Genomic DNA, 11273 nt, shown 5'->3' on the forward strand with positions numbered 1-11273 from the left:
AGGCTGAGTGACAGGCTGAGTGACAGGCTGAGTGACAGGCTGACTGACAGGCTGACTGACAGGCTGACTGACAGACTGACTGACAGGCTGAGTGACAGGCTGAGTGACAGGCTGACTGACAGGCTGAGTGACAGTCTGACTGACAGGCTGAGTGACAGGCTGACTAACAGGCTGTGTGACAAGCTGAGTTACAGACTGAGTGACAGACTGAGTGACAGACTGAGTGACAGGCTGACTGAACAGGCTGACTGACAGGCTGACTGACAGTCTTACAAACAGGTTGAGTAACAGTCTGACTAACAGGCCTGAGTGACAGGCTGAGTTAACAGACTGAGTGACAGACTGAGTGACAGGCTGAGTGAATGGCTGACTGACAGGCTGACCTGACAGACTGACTGACAGGCTGAGTGACAGGCTGAGTGACTGGCTGAGTGACAGGCTGAGTGACAGACTGAGTGACAGGCTGAGTGACAGGCTGACTGACAGGCTGACTGACAGGCTGAGTGACAGACTGAGTGACAGCCTGAGTGACAGGCTGAGTGACAGGCTGAGTGACAGGCTGACTGACAGGCTGACTGACAGACTGACTGACAGGCTGACTGACAGGCGGAGTGACAGGCTGACTGACAGGCTGACTGACAGACTGATTGACAGGCTGACTGACAGGCAGAGTGACTGGCTGACTTTCAGACTGACTGACAGACTGACTGACAGGCTGATTGACAGGCTGACTGACAGGCTGACTGACTGGCTGACTGACAGGCTGAGTGACAGGCTGATTGACAGGCTGAGTGACAGACTGTGTGACAGGCTGACTGACAGGCTGACTGACAGGCTGACTGACAGTCTGAGTGACAGTCTGAGTGACAGGCTGAGGGACAGGCTGAGTGACAGACTGGGTGACAGGCTGAATGACAGACTGAGTGACAGACTGAGTGACAGACTGAGTGACTGGCTGACTGACAGAATGAGTGACAGGATGACTGACAGGCTGACTGACTGGCTGACTGAATGGCTGAGTGACAGGCTGAGTGACAGACTGAGTGACAGGCTGACTGACAGGCTGACTGACAGGTTGAGTGACTGGCTGACTGACAGGCTGAGTGACAGGCTGAGTGACAGGCTGACTGACAGACTGACTGACAGGTTGAGTGACAGTCTGACTGACAGACTGAGTGACAGGCTGAGTGACAGGCTGAGTGACAGGCTGAGTGACAGGCTGAGTGACAGGCTGAGTGACAGGCTGACTGACAGGCTGAGTGGACTGACTGACTGACAGGTTGAGTGACAGTCTGACTGACAGACTGACTGACAGGCTGAGTGACAGGCTGAGTGACAGGCTGAGTAACAGGCTGACTGACAGGCTGACTGACAGGCTGAGTGACAGGCTGAGTGACTGGCTGACTGACAGGCTGAGTGACAGACTGACTGACAGGTTGAGTGAAAGTCTGACTGACAGACTGAGTGACAGGCTGAGAGACAGGCTGAGTGACAGGCTGAGTGACAGACTGAATGACAGGCTGACTGACAAGCTGAGTGACAGACTGACTGACAGACTGACTGACAGGCTGACTAACAGGCTGATTGACATGTTGACTGACAGGCTGACTGACAGACTAAGTGACAGGCTGAGTGACAGGCTGAGTAACAGGCTGACTGACAGGCTGACTGACAGGCTGACTGACAGGCTGACTGACTGACAGACTGACTGACAGATTGAGAGACAGGCTGAGTGACAGGCTGACTGACAGGCTGAGTGACAGTTTGACAGACAGGCTGAGTAACTGGCTGAGTGACAGGCTGAGTGACAGGCGGAATGACAGGCTGACTGACAGGCTGAGTGACAGGCTGAGTGACAGGCTGACTGACAGGCTGAGTGACAGGCTGAGTGACAGACTGAGTGACAGACTGACTGACAGGCTGACTGACAGGCTGACTGACAGGCTGACTGACAGGCTGAGTGAATGGCTGACTGACAGTCTGACAAACAGGTTGAGTAACAGTCTGACTAACAGGCTGAGTGAATGGCTGTCTGACAGACTGATTGATAGGCTGACTGACAGGCAGAGTGACAGGCTGACTGACAGGCTGACTGACAGACTGAATGTCAGGCTGAGTGAAAGGCTGACTGACAGGCAGAGTGACTGGCTGACTGACAGGCTGACTGACAGGCTGACTGACAGGCTGAGTGACTGGCTGACTGACAGGCTGAGTTACAGACTGAGTGACAGGCTGAGTGACAGGCTGAGTGACAGACTGACTGACAGACTGACTGACAGACTGATTGACAGACTGAGTGACAGGCTGAGTGACAGGCTGACTGACAGTCTGACTAACAGGCTGAGTGACAGAATGAGTAACAGACTGAGTGACTGGCTGACTGACAGACAGACTGACTGACAGGCTGACTGACAGTCTGACAGACAGTTTGAGTAACAGTCTGACTAACAGGCTGAGTGAATGGCTGACTGACAGGCTGACTGACAGACTGACTGACAGGCTGACTGACAGGCTGAGTGACAGGCTGAGTGACAGGCTGAGTGACTGGCTGACTGACAGTCTGACAGACAGGTTGAGTAACAGTCTGACTAACAGGCTGAGTGAATGGCTGACTGACAGGCTGACTGACAGACTGACTGACAGGCTGAGTGACAGGCTGAGTGACAGGCTGAGTGACTGGCTGACTGACAGACAGACTGACTGACAGGCTGACTGACAGTCTGACAGACAGGTTGAGTAACAGTCTGACTAACAGGCTGAGTGAATGGCTGACTGACAGGCTGACTGACAGACTGACTGACAGGCTGAGTGACAGGCTGAGTGACAGGCTGACTGACAGGCTGAGTGACAGACTGAGTAACAGACTGTGTGACAGGCTGACTGACAGGCTGAGTGACAGGCTGAGTGACCGCTGACTGACAGGCTGACTGACAGGAGAGTGACAGGCTGACTGACAGGCTGACTGACAGGCTGACTGACAGACTAACTGACAGGCTGACTGACAGGCAGAGTGACAGGCTGACTGACAGGCTGACTGACAGACTGATTGACAGGCTGACTGACAGGCAGAGTGACTGGCTGGCTTTCCGACTGACTGACATGCTGCTTGACAGGCTGACTGACAGGCGAGTGACAGGCTGACTGACAGGCTGACTGACTGGCTGACTGACAGGCTGAGTGACAGGCTGAGTGACAGGCTGAGTGACTGGCTGACTGACAGACAGACTGACTGACAGGCTGACTGACAGTCTGACAACAGGTTGATAACAGTCTGACTACAGGCTGATTGAATGGCTGACCTGACAGGCTGACTGACAGACTGACTGACAGGCTGAGTGACAGGCTGAGTGACAGGCTGACTGACAGGCTGAGTGACAGACTGAGTAACAGACTGTGTGACAGGCTGACTGACAGGCTGAGTGACAGGCTGAGTGACCGACTGACTAACAGGCTGACTGACAGGAAGAGTGACAGGCTGACTGACAGGCTAACTGACAGGCTGACTGACAGACTAACTGACAGGCTGACTGACAGGCAGAGTGACAGGCTGACTGACAGGCTGACTGACAGACTGATTGACAGGCTGACTGACAGGCAGAGTGACTGGCTGACTTTCCGACTGACTGACATGCTGCTTGACAGGCTGACTGACAGGCTGAGTGACAGGCTGACTGACAGGCTGACTGACTGGCTGACTGACAGGCTGACTGACAGGCTGAGTGACAGGCTGATTGACAGGCTGTGTGACAGGCTGTGTGACAGGCTGAGTGACAGACTGAGTGACAGTCTGAGTGACAGGCTGATTGACAGGCTGTGTGACAGGCTGACGGACAGGCTGACTGACAGGCTGACTGACAGGCTGACTGACTGGCTGACTGACAGGCTGAGTGACAGGCTGATTGACAGGCTGTGTGACAGGCTGTGTGACAGGCTGAGTGACAGACTGAGTGACAGGCTGACTGACAGGCTGAGTGACAGGCTGAGTGACTGGCTGACTGACAGAATGAGTGACAGGCTGACTGACAGGCTGACTGACTGGCTGACTGACAGGCTGAGTGACAGGCTGAGTGACAGGCTGACTGAAAGGCTGAGTGACAGGCTGAGTGACAGGCTGAGTGACAGGCTGACTGACAGGCTGACTGACAGGCTGACTGTCTGACAGACTGACTGACAGGTTGAGTGACAGGCTGAGTGACAGGCTGACTGACAGGCTGAGTGACAGGCTGAGTGACAGGCTGACTGACAGGCTGACTGACAGGCTGAGTGACAGGCTGAGTGACAGGCTGAGTGACAGGCTGAGTGACAGTCTGACTGACAGGCTGAGTGACAGGCTGGGTGACAGGCTGAGTGACAGGCTGAGTGACAGGCTGAGTGACAGGCTGACTAACAGGCTGAGTGACAGGCTGAGTTACAGACTGAGTGACAGACTGAGTGACAGACTGAGTGACCGGCTGACTGACAGGCTGACTGACAGGCTGACTGACAGTCTGACAAACAGGTTGAGTAACAGTCTGACTAACAGGCTGAGTGACAGGCTGAGTTACAGACTGAGTGACAGACTGAGTGACAGGCTGAGTGAATGGCTGACTGACAGGCTGACTGACAGGCTGACTGACAGGCTGAGTGACAGGCTGAGTGACTGGCTGAGTGACAGGCTGAGTGACAGACTGAGTGACAGGCTGAGTGACAGGCTGACTGACAGGCTGACTGACAGGCTGAGTGACAGACTGAGTAACAGACTGTGTGACAGGCTGACTGACAGGCTGAGTGACAGGCTGAGTGACAGGCTGACTGACAGGCTGACTGACAGACTGACTGACAGGCTGACTGACAGGCAGAGTGACAGGCTGACTGACAGGCTGACTGACAGACTGATTGACAGGCTGACTGACAGGCAGAGTGACAGGCTGACATTCAGACTGACTGACAGACTGACTGACAGGCTGATTGACAGGCTGACTGACAGGCTGACTGACTGGCTGACTGACAGGCTGAGTGACAGGCTGATTGACAGGCTGAGTGACAGGCTGTGTGACAGGCTGACTGACAGGCTGACTGACAGGCTGACTGACAGTCTGAGTGACAGTCTGAGTGACAGGCTGAGGGACAGGCTGAGTGACAGACTGGGTGACAGGCTGAATGACAGACTGAGTGACAGACTGAGTGACAGACTGAGTGACTGGCTGACTGACAGAATGAGTGACAGGCTGACTGACAGGCTGACTGACTGGCTGACTGACAGGCTGAGTGACAGGCTGAGTGACAGACTGAGTGACAGGCTGACTGACAGGCTGACTGACAGGTTGAGTGACTGGCTGACTGACAGGCTGAGTGACAGGCTGAGTGACAGGCTGACTGACAGACTGACTGACAGGCTGACTGACAGACTGAGTGACAGGCTGAGTGACAGGCTGAGTGACAGGCTGAGTGACAGGCTGAGTGACAGGCTGACTGACAGGCTGACTGACAGGCTGAGTGACAGGCTGACTGACAGGTTGAGTGACAGTCTGACTGACAGACTGACTGACAGGCTGAGTGACAGGCTGAGTGACAGGCTGAGTGACAGGCTGACTGACAGGCTGACTGACAGGCTGAGTGACAGGCTGAGTGACTGGCTGACTGACAGGCTGAGTGACAGACTGACTGACAGGTTGAGTGAAAGTCTGACTGACAGACTGAGTGACAGGCTGAGAGACAGGCTGAGTGACAGGCTGAGTGACAGACTGAATGACAGGCTGACTGACAAGCTGAGTGACAGACTGACTGACGACTGACTGACAGGCTGACTAACAGGCTGATTGACATGTTGACTGACAGGCTGACTGACAGACTAAGTGACAGGCTGAGTGACAGGCTGAGTAACAGGCTGACTGACAGGCTGAGTGACAGGCTGAGTGACAGGCTGACTGACAGGCTGACTGACTGGCTGAGTGACAGGCTGAGTGACAGGCTGACTGACAGGCTGAGTGACAGTTTGACTGACAGGCTGAGTAACTGGCTGAGTGACAGGCTGAGTGACAGGCGGAATGACAGGCTGACTGACAGGCTGAGTGACAGGCTGAGTGACAGGCTGACTGACAGGCTGAGTGACAGGTTGAGTTACAGACTGAGTGACAGACTGACTGACAGGCTGACTGACAGGCTGACTGACAGTGACTGACAGGCTGAGTGAATGGCTCACTGACAGTCTGACAAACAGGTTGAGTAACAGTCTGACTAACAGGCTGAGTGAATGGCTGTCTGACAGACTGATTGATAGGCTGACTGACAGGCAAGTGACAGGCTGACTGACAGGCTGACTGACAGACTGATTGTCAGGCTGAGTGAAAGGCTGACTGACAGGCAGAGTGACTGGCTGACTGACAGGCTGACTGACAGGCTGACTGACAGGCTGAGTGACTGGCTGACTGACAGGCTGAGTTACAGACTGAGTGACAGGCTGAGTGACAGGCTGAGTGACAGACTGACTGACAGACTGACGACAGACTGATTGACAGACTGAGTGACAGGCTGAGTGACAGGCTGACTGACAGTCTGACTAACAGGCTGAGTGACAGAATGAGTAACAGACTGAGTGACTGGCTGACTGACAGACAGACTGACTGACAGGCTGACTGACAGTCTGACAGACAGGTTGAGTAACAGTCTGACTAACAGGCTGAGTGAATGGCTGACTGACAGGCTGACTGACAGACTGACTGACAGGCTGAGTGACAGGCTGAGTGACAGGCTGAGTGACTGGCTGACTGACAGACAGACTGACTGACAGGCTGACTGACAGTCTGACTGACAGACTGACTGACAGGCTGAGTGACAGGCTGAGTGACAGGCTGACTGACAGGCTGAGTGACAGACTGAGTAACAGACTGTGGACAGGCTGACTGACAGGCTGAGTGACAGGCTGAGTGACCGACTGACTGACAGGCTGACTGACAGGAAGAGTGACAGGCTGACTGACAGGCTGACTGACAGGCTGACTGACAGACTAACTGACAGGCTGACTGACAGGCAGAGTGACAGGCTGACTGACAGGCTGACTGACAGACTGATTGACAGGCTGACTGACAGGCAGAGTGACTGGCTGGCTTTCCGACTGACTGACATGCTGCTTGACAGGCTGACTGACAGGCTGAGTGACAGGCTGACTGACAGGCTGACTGACTGGCTGACTGACAGGCTGAGTGACAGGCTGAGTGACAGGCTGAGTGACTGGCTGACTGACAGACAGACTGACTGACAGGCTGACTGACAGTCTGACAGACAGGTTGAGTAACAGTCTGACTAACAGGCTGATTGAATGGCTGACTGACAGGCTGACTGACAGACTGACTGACAGGCTGAGTGACAGGCTGAGTGACAGGCTGACTGACAGGCTGAGTGACAGATGAGTTACAGACTGTGTGACAGGCTGACTGACAGGCTGAGTGACAGGCTGAGTGACCGACTGACTAACAGGCTGACTGACAGGAAGAGTGACAGGCTGACTGACAGGCTGACTGACAGGCTGACTGACAGACTAACTGACAGGCTGACTGACAGGCAGAGTGACAGGCTGACTGACAGGCTGACTGACAGACTGATTGACAGGCTGACTGACGGGCAGAGTGACTGGCTGACTTTCCGACTGACTGACATGCTGCTTGACAGGCTGACTGACAGGCTGAGTGACAGGCTGACTGACAGGCTGACTGACTGGCTGACTGACAGGCTGACTGACAGGCTGAGTGACAGGCTGATTGACAGGCTGTGTGACAGGCTGTGACAGGCTGAGTGACAGACTGAGTGACAGTCTGAGTGACAGGCTGATTGACAGGCTGTGTGACAGGCTGACGGACAGGCTGACTGACAGGCTGACTGACAGGCTGACTGACTGGCTGACTGACAGGCTGAGTGACAGGCTGATTGACAGGCTGTGTGACAGGCTGTGTGACAGGCTGAGTGACAGACTGAGTGACAGGCTGACTGACAGGCTGAGTGACAGACTGAGTGACTGGCTGACTGACAGGCTGAGTGACAGGCTGACTGACAGGCGGAATGACTGGCGGAATGACAGGCTGAGTGACAGGCTGAGTGACAGGCTGAGTGACAGGCTGAGTGACAGGCTGAGTGACAGGCTGAGTGACAGGCTGACTGACAGGCTGACTGACAGACAGTGTGACAGACTGACTGACAGGTTGAGTGACAGGCTGAGTGACAGGCTGACTGACAGGCTGAGTGACAGGCTGACTGACAGGCTGAGTGACAGGCTGAGTGACAGGCTGACTGACAGGCTGAGTGACAGGCTGAGTGACAGGCTGAGTGACAGGCTGAGTGACAGTCTGACTGACAGGCTGAGTGACAGGCTGAGTGACAGGCTGAGTGACAGGCTGAGTGACAGGCTGACTGACAGACTGAGTGACAGACTGTGTGACAGACTGAGTGACCGGCTGACTGACAGGCTGACTGACAGGCTGACTGACAGTCTGACAAACAGGTTGAGTAACAGTCTGACTAACAGGCTGAGTGACAGGCTGAGTTACAGACTGAGTGACAGACTGAGTGACAGGCTGAGTGAAAGGCTGACTGACAGGCTGACTGACAGACTGACTGACAGGCTGAGTGACAGGCTGAGTGACTGGCTGAGTGACAGGCTGAGTGACAGACTGAGTGACAGGCTGAGTGACAGGCTGACTGACAGGCGGATTGACAGGCTGAGTGACAGGCTGAGTAACAGACTGTGTGACAGGCTGACTGACAGGCTGAGTGACAGGCTGAGTGACAGGCTGACTGACAGGCTGACTGACAGACTGAGTGACAGGCTGACTGACAGGCGGAGTGACAGGCTGACTGACAGGCTGACTGACAGACTGACTGACAGGCTGACTGACAGGCAAGTGACTGGCTGACTTTCAGACTGACTGACAGACTGACTGACAGGCTGATTGACAGGCTGACTGACAGGCTACTGACTGTCTGACTGACAGGCTGAGTGACAGGCTGATTGACAGGCTGAGTGACAGGCGTGTGACAGGCTGACTGACAGGCTGACTGACAGGCTGACTGACAGTCTGAGTGACAGTCTGATGACAGGCTGAGGGACAGGCTGAGTGACAGACTGAGTGACAGGCTGAATGACAGACTAAGTGACAGACTGAGTGACAGACTGAGTGACTGGCTGACTGACAGAATGAGTGACAGGCTGACTGACAGGCTGACTGACTGGCTGACTGACAGGCTGAGTGACAGGCTGAGTGACAGACTGAGTGACAGGCTGACTGACAGGCTGACTGACAGGCTGAGTGACTGGCTGACTGACAGGCTGAGTGACAGGCTGAGTGACAGGCTGAGTAACAGGCTGACTGACAGGCTGACTGACAGGCTGAGTGACAGGCTGAGTGACTGGCTGACTGACAGGCTGAGTGACAGACTGACTGACAGGTTGAGTGACAGTCTGACTGACAGACTGAGTGACAGGCTGAGTGACAGGCTGAGTGACAGGCTGAGTGACAGGCTGACTGACAGGCTGAGTGACTGACTGACTGACAGGTTGAGTGACAGTCTGACTGACAGACTGACTGACAGGCTGAGTGACAGGCTGAGTGACAGGCTGAGTAACAGGCTGACTGACAGGCTGACTGACAGGCTGACTGACAGGCTGAGTGACTGCTGACTGACAGGCTGACTGACAGACTGACTGACCGTTGAGTGACAGTCTGACTGACAGACTGAGTGACAGGCTGAGAGACAGGCTGAGTGACAGCTGAGTGACAGACTGAATGACAGGCTGACTGACAAGCTGAGTGACAGACTGACTGACAGACTGACTGACAGGCTGACTAACAGGCTGATTGACATGTGACTGAGGCTGACTGACAGACTAAGTGACAGGCTGAGTGACAGGCTGAGTAACAGGCTGACTGACAGGCTGACTGACAGGCTGACTGACAGGCGACTGACTGACAGCTGACTGACAGGTTGAGTGACAGGCTGAGTGACAGGCTGACTGACAGGCTGAGTGACAGTCTGACTAACAGGCTGAGTGACAGGCTGATGACAGGCTGAGTGACAGGCTGAATGACAGGCTGACGACAGTGTTGAGGACAGGCTGAGTGACAGTTCTGACTAACAGCTGATGACAGGCTGAGTTACAGACTGAGTGACAGACTGACTGACAGGCTGACTGACAGGCTGACTGACAGGCTGACTGACAGGCTGATGAATGGCTGACTGACAGTCTGACAAAAGGTTGAGTAACAGTCTGACTAACAGGCTGAGTGAATGGCTGTCTGACAGACTGACTGATAGGCTGACTGACAGGCGAGTGACAGGCTGACTGACAGGCTGACTGACAGACTGATTGTCAGGCTGAGTGAAAGGCTGACTGACAGCGAGTGACTGGCTGACTGACAGGCTGACTGACAGGCTGACTGACAGCTAGTGACAGGCTGACTGACAGGCTGACTGACAGACTGATTGACAGGCTGACGACAGGCAGAGTGACTGGCTGACTTTCAGACTGACAGACAGTTGAGTAACAGTCTGACTAACAGGCTGAGTGAATGGCTGTCTGACAGACTGACTGACCGGCTGACTGACTGACAGACTGACTGACAGGTTGAGTGACAGTCTGTCTGACCTGACTGACAGACTGACAGACAGGTTGACAAACAGTCCTGACTGACCGGCTGAGTGAATGGCTGTCTGACAGACTGTGTGACAGGCTGAGTGACAGGCTGATTGACTGACTGAGTGACAGGCTGAGTGACAGACTGAGTGACAGGCTGACTGACAGGCTGAGTGACAGTCTGACTGACAGGCTGAGTGACTGGCTGACTGACAGCTGAGTTACAGACTGAGTGACAGGCTGAGTGACAGGCTGAGTGACAGACTGACTGACAGACTGACTGACAGATGATTGACAGACTGAGTGACAGGCTGAGTGACAGGCTGACTGACAGTCTGACTAACAGGCTGAGTGACAGAATGAGTAACAGACTGAGTGACTGGCTGACTGACAGACAGACTGACTGACAGGCTGACTGACAGTCTGACAGACATGTTGAGTAACAGTCTGACTAACAGGCTGAGTGAATGGCTGACTGACAGGCTGACTGACAGACTGACTGACAGGCTGAGTGACGGCTGAGTGACAGGCTGAGTGACTGGCTGACTGACAGACAGACTGACTGACAGGCTGACTGACAGTCTGACAGACAGGTTGAGTAACAGTCTGACTAACAAGCTGAGTGAATGGCTGACTGACAGGCTGACTGACAGACTGACTGACAGCTGAG

This window comes from Scyliorhinus canicula, chromosome 10, assembly GCF_902713615.1.
Source record: "Scyliorhinus canicula chromosome 10, sScyCan1.1, whole genome shotgun sequence".
Lineage (NCBI taxonomy): Eukaryota > Metazoa > Chordata > Chondrichthyes > Carcharhiniformes > Scyliorhinidae > Scyliorhinus > Scyliorhinus canicula.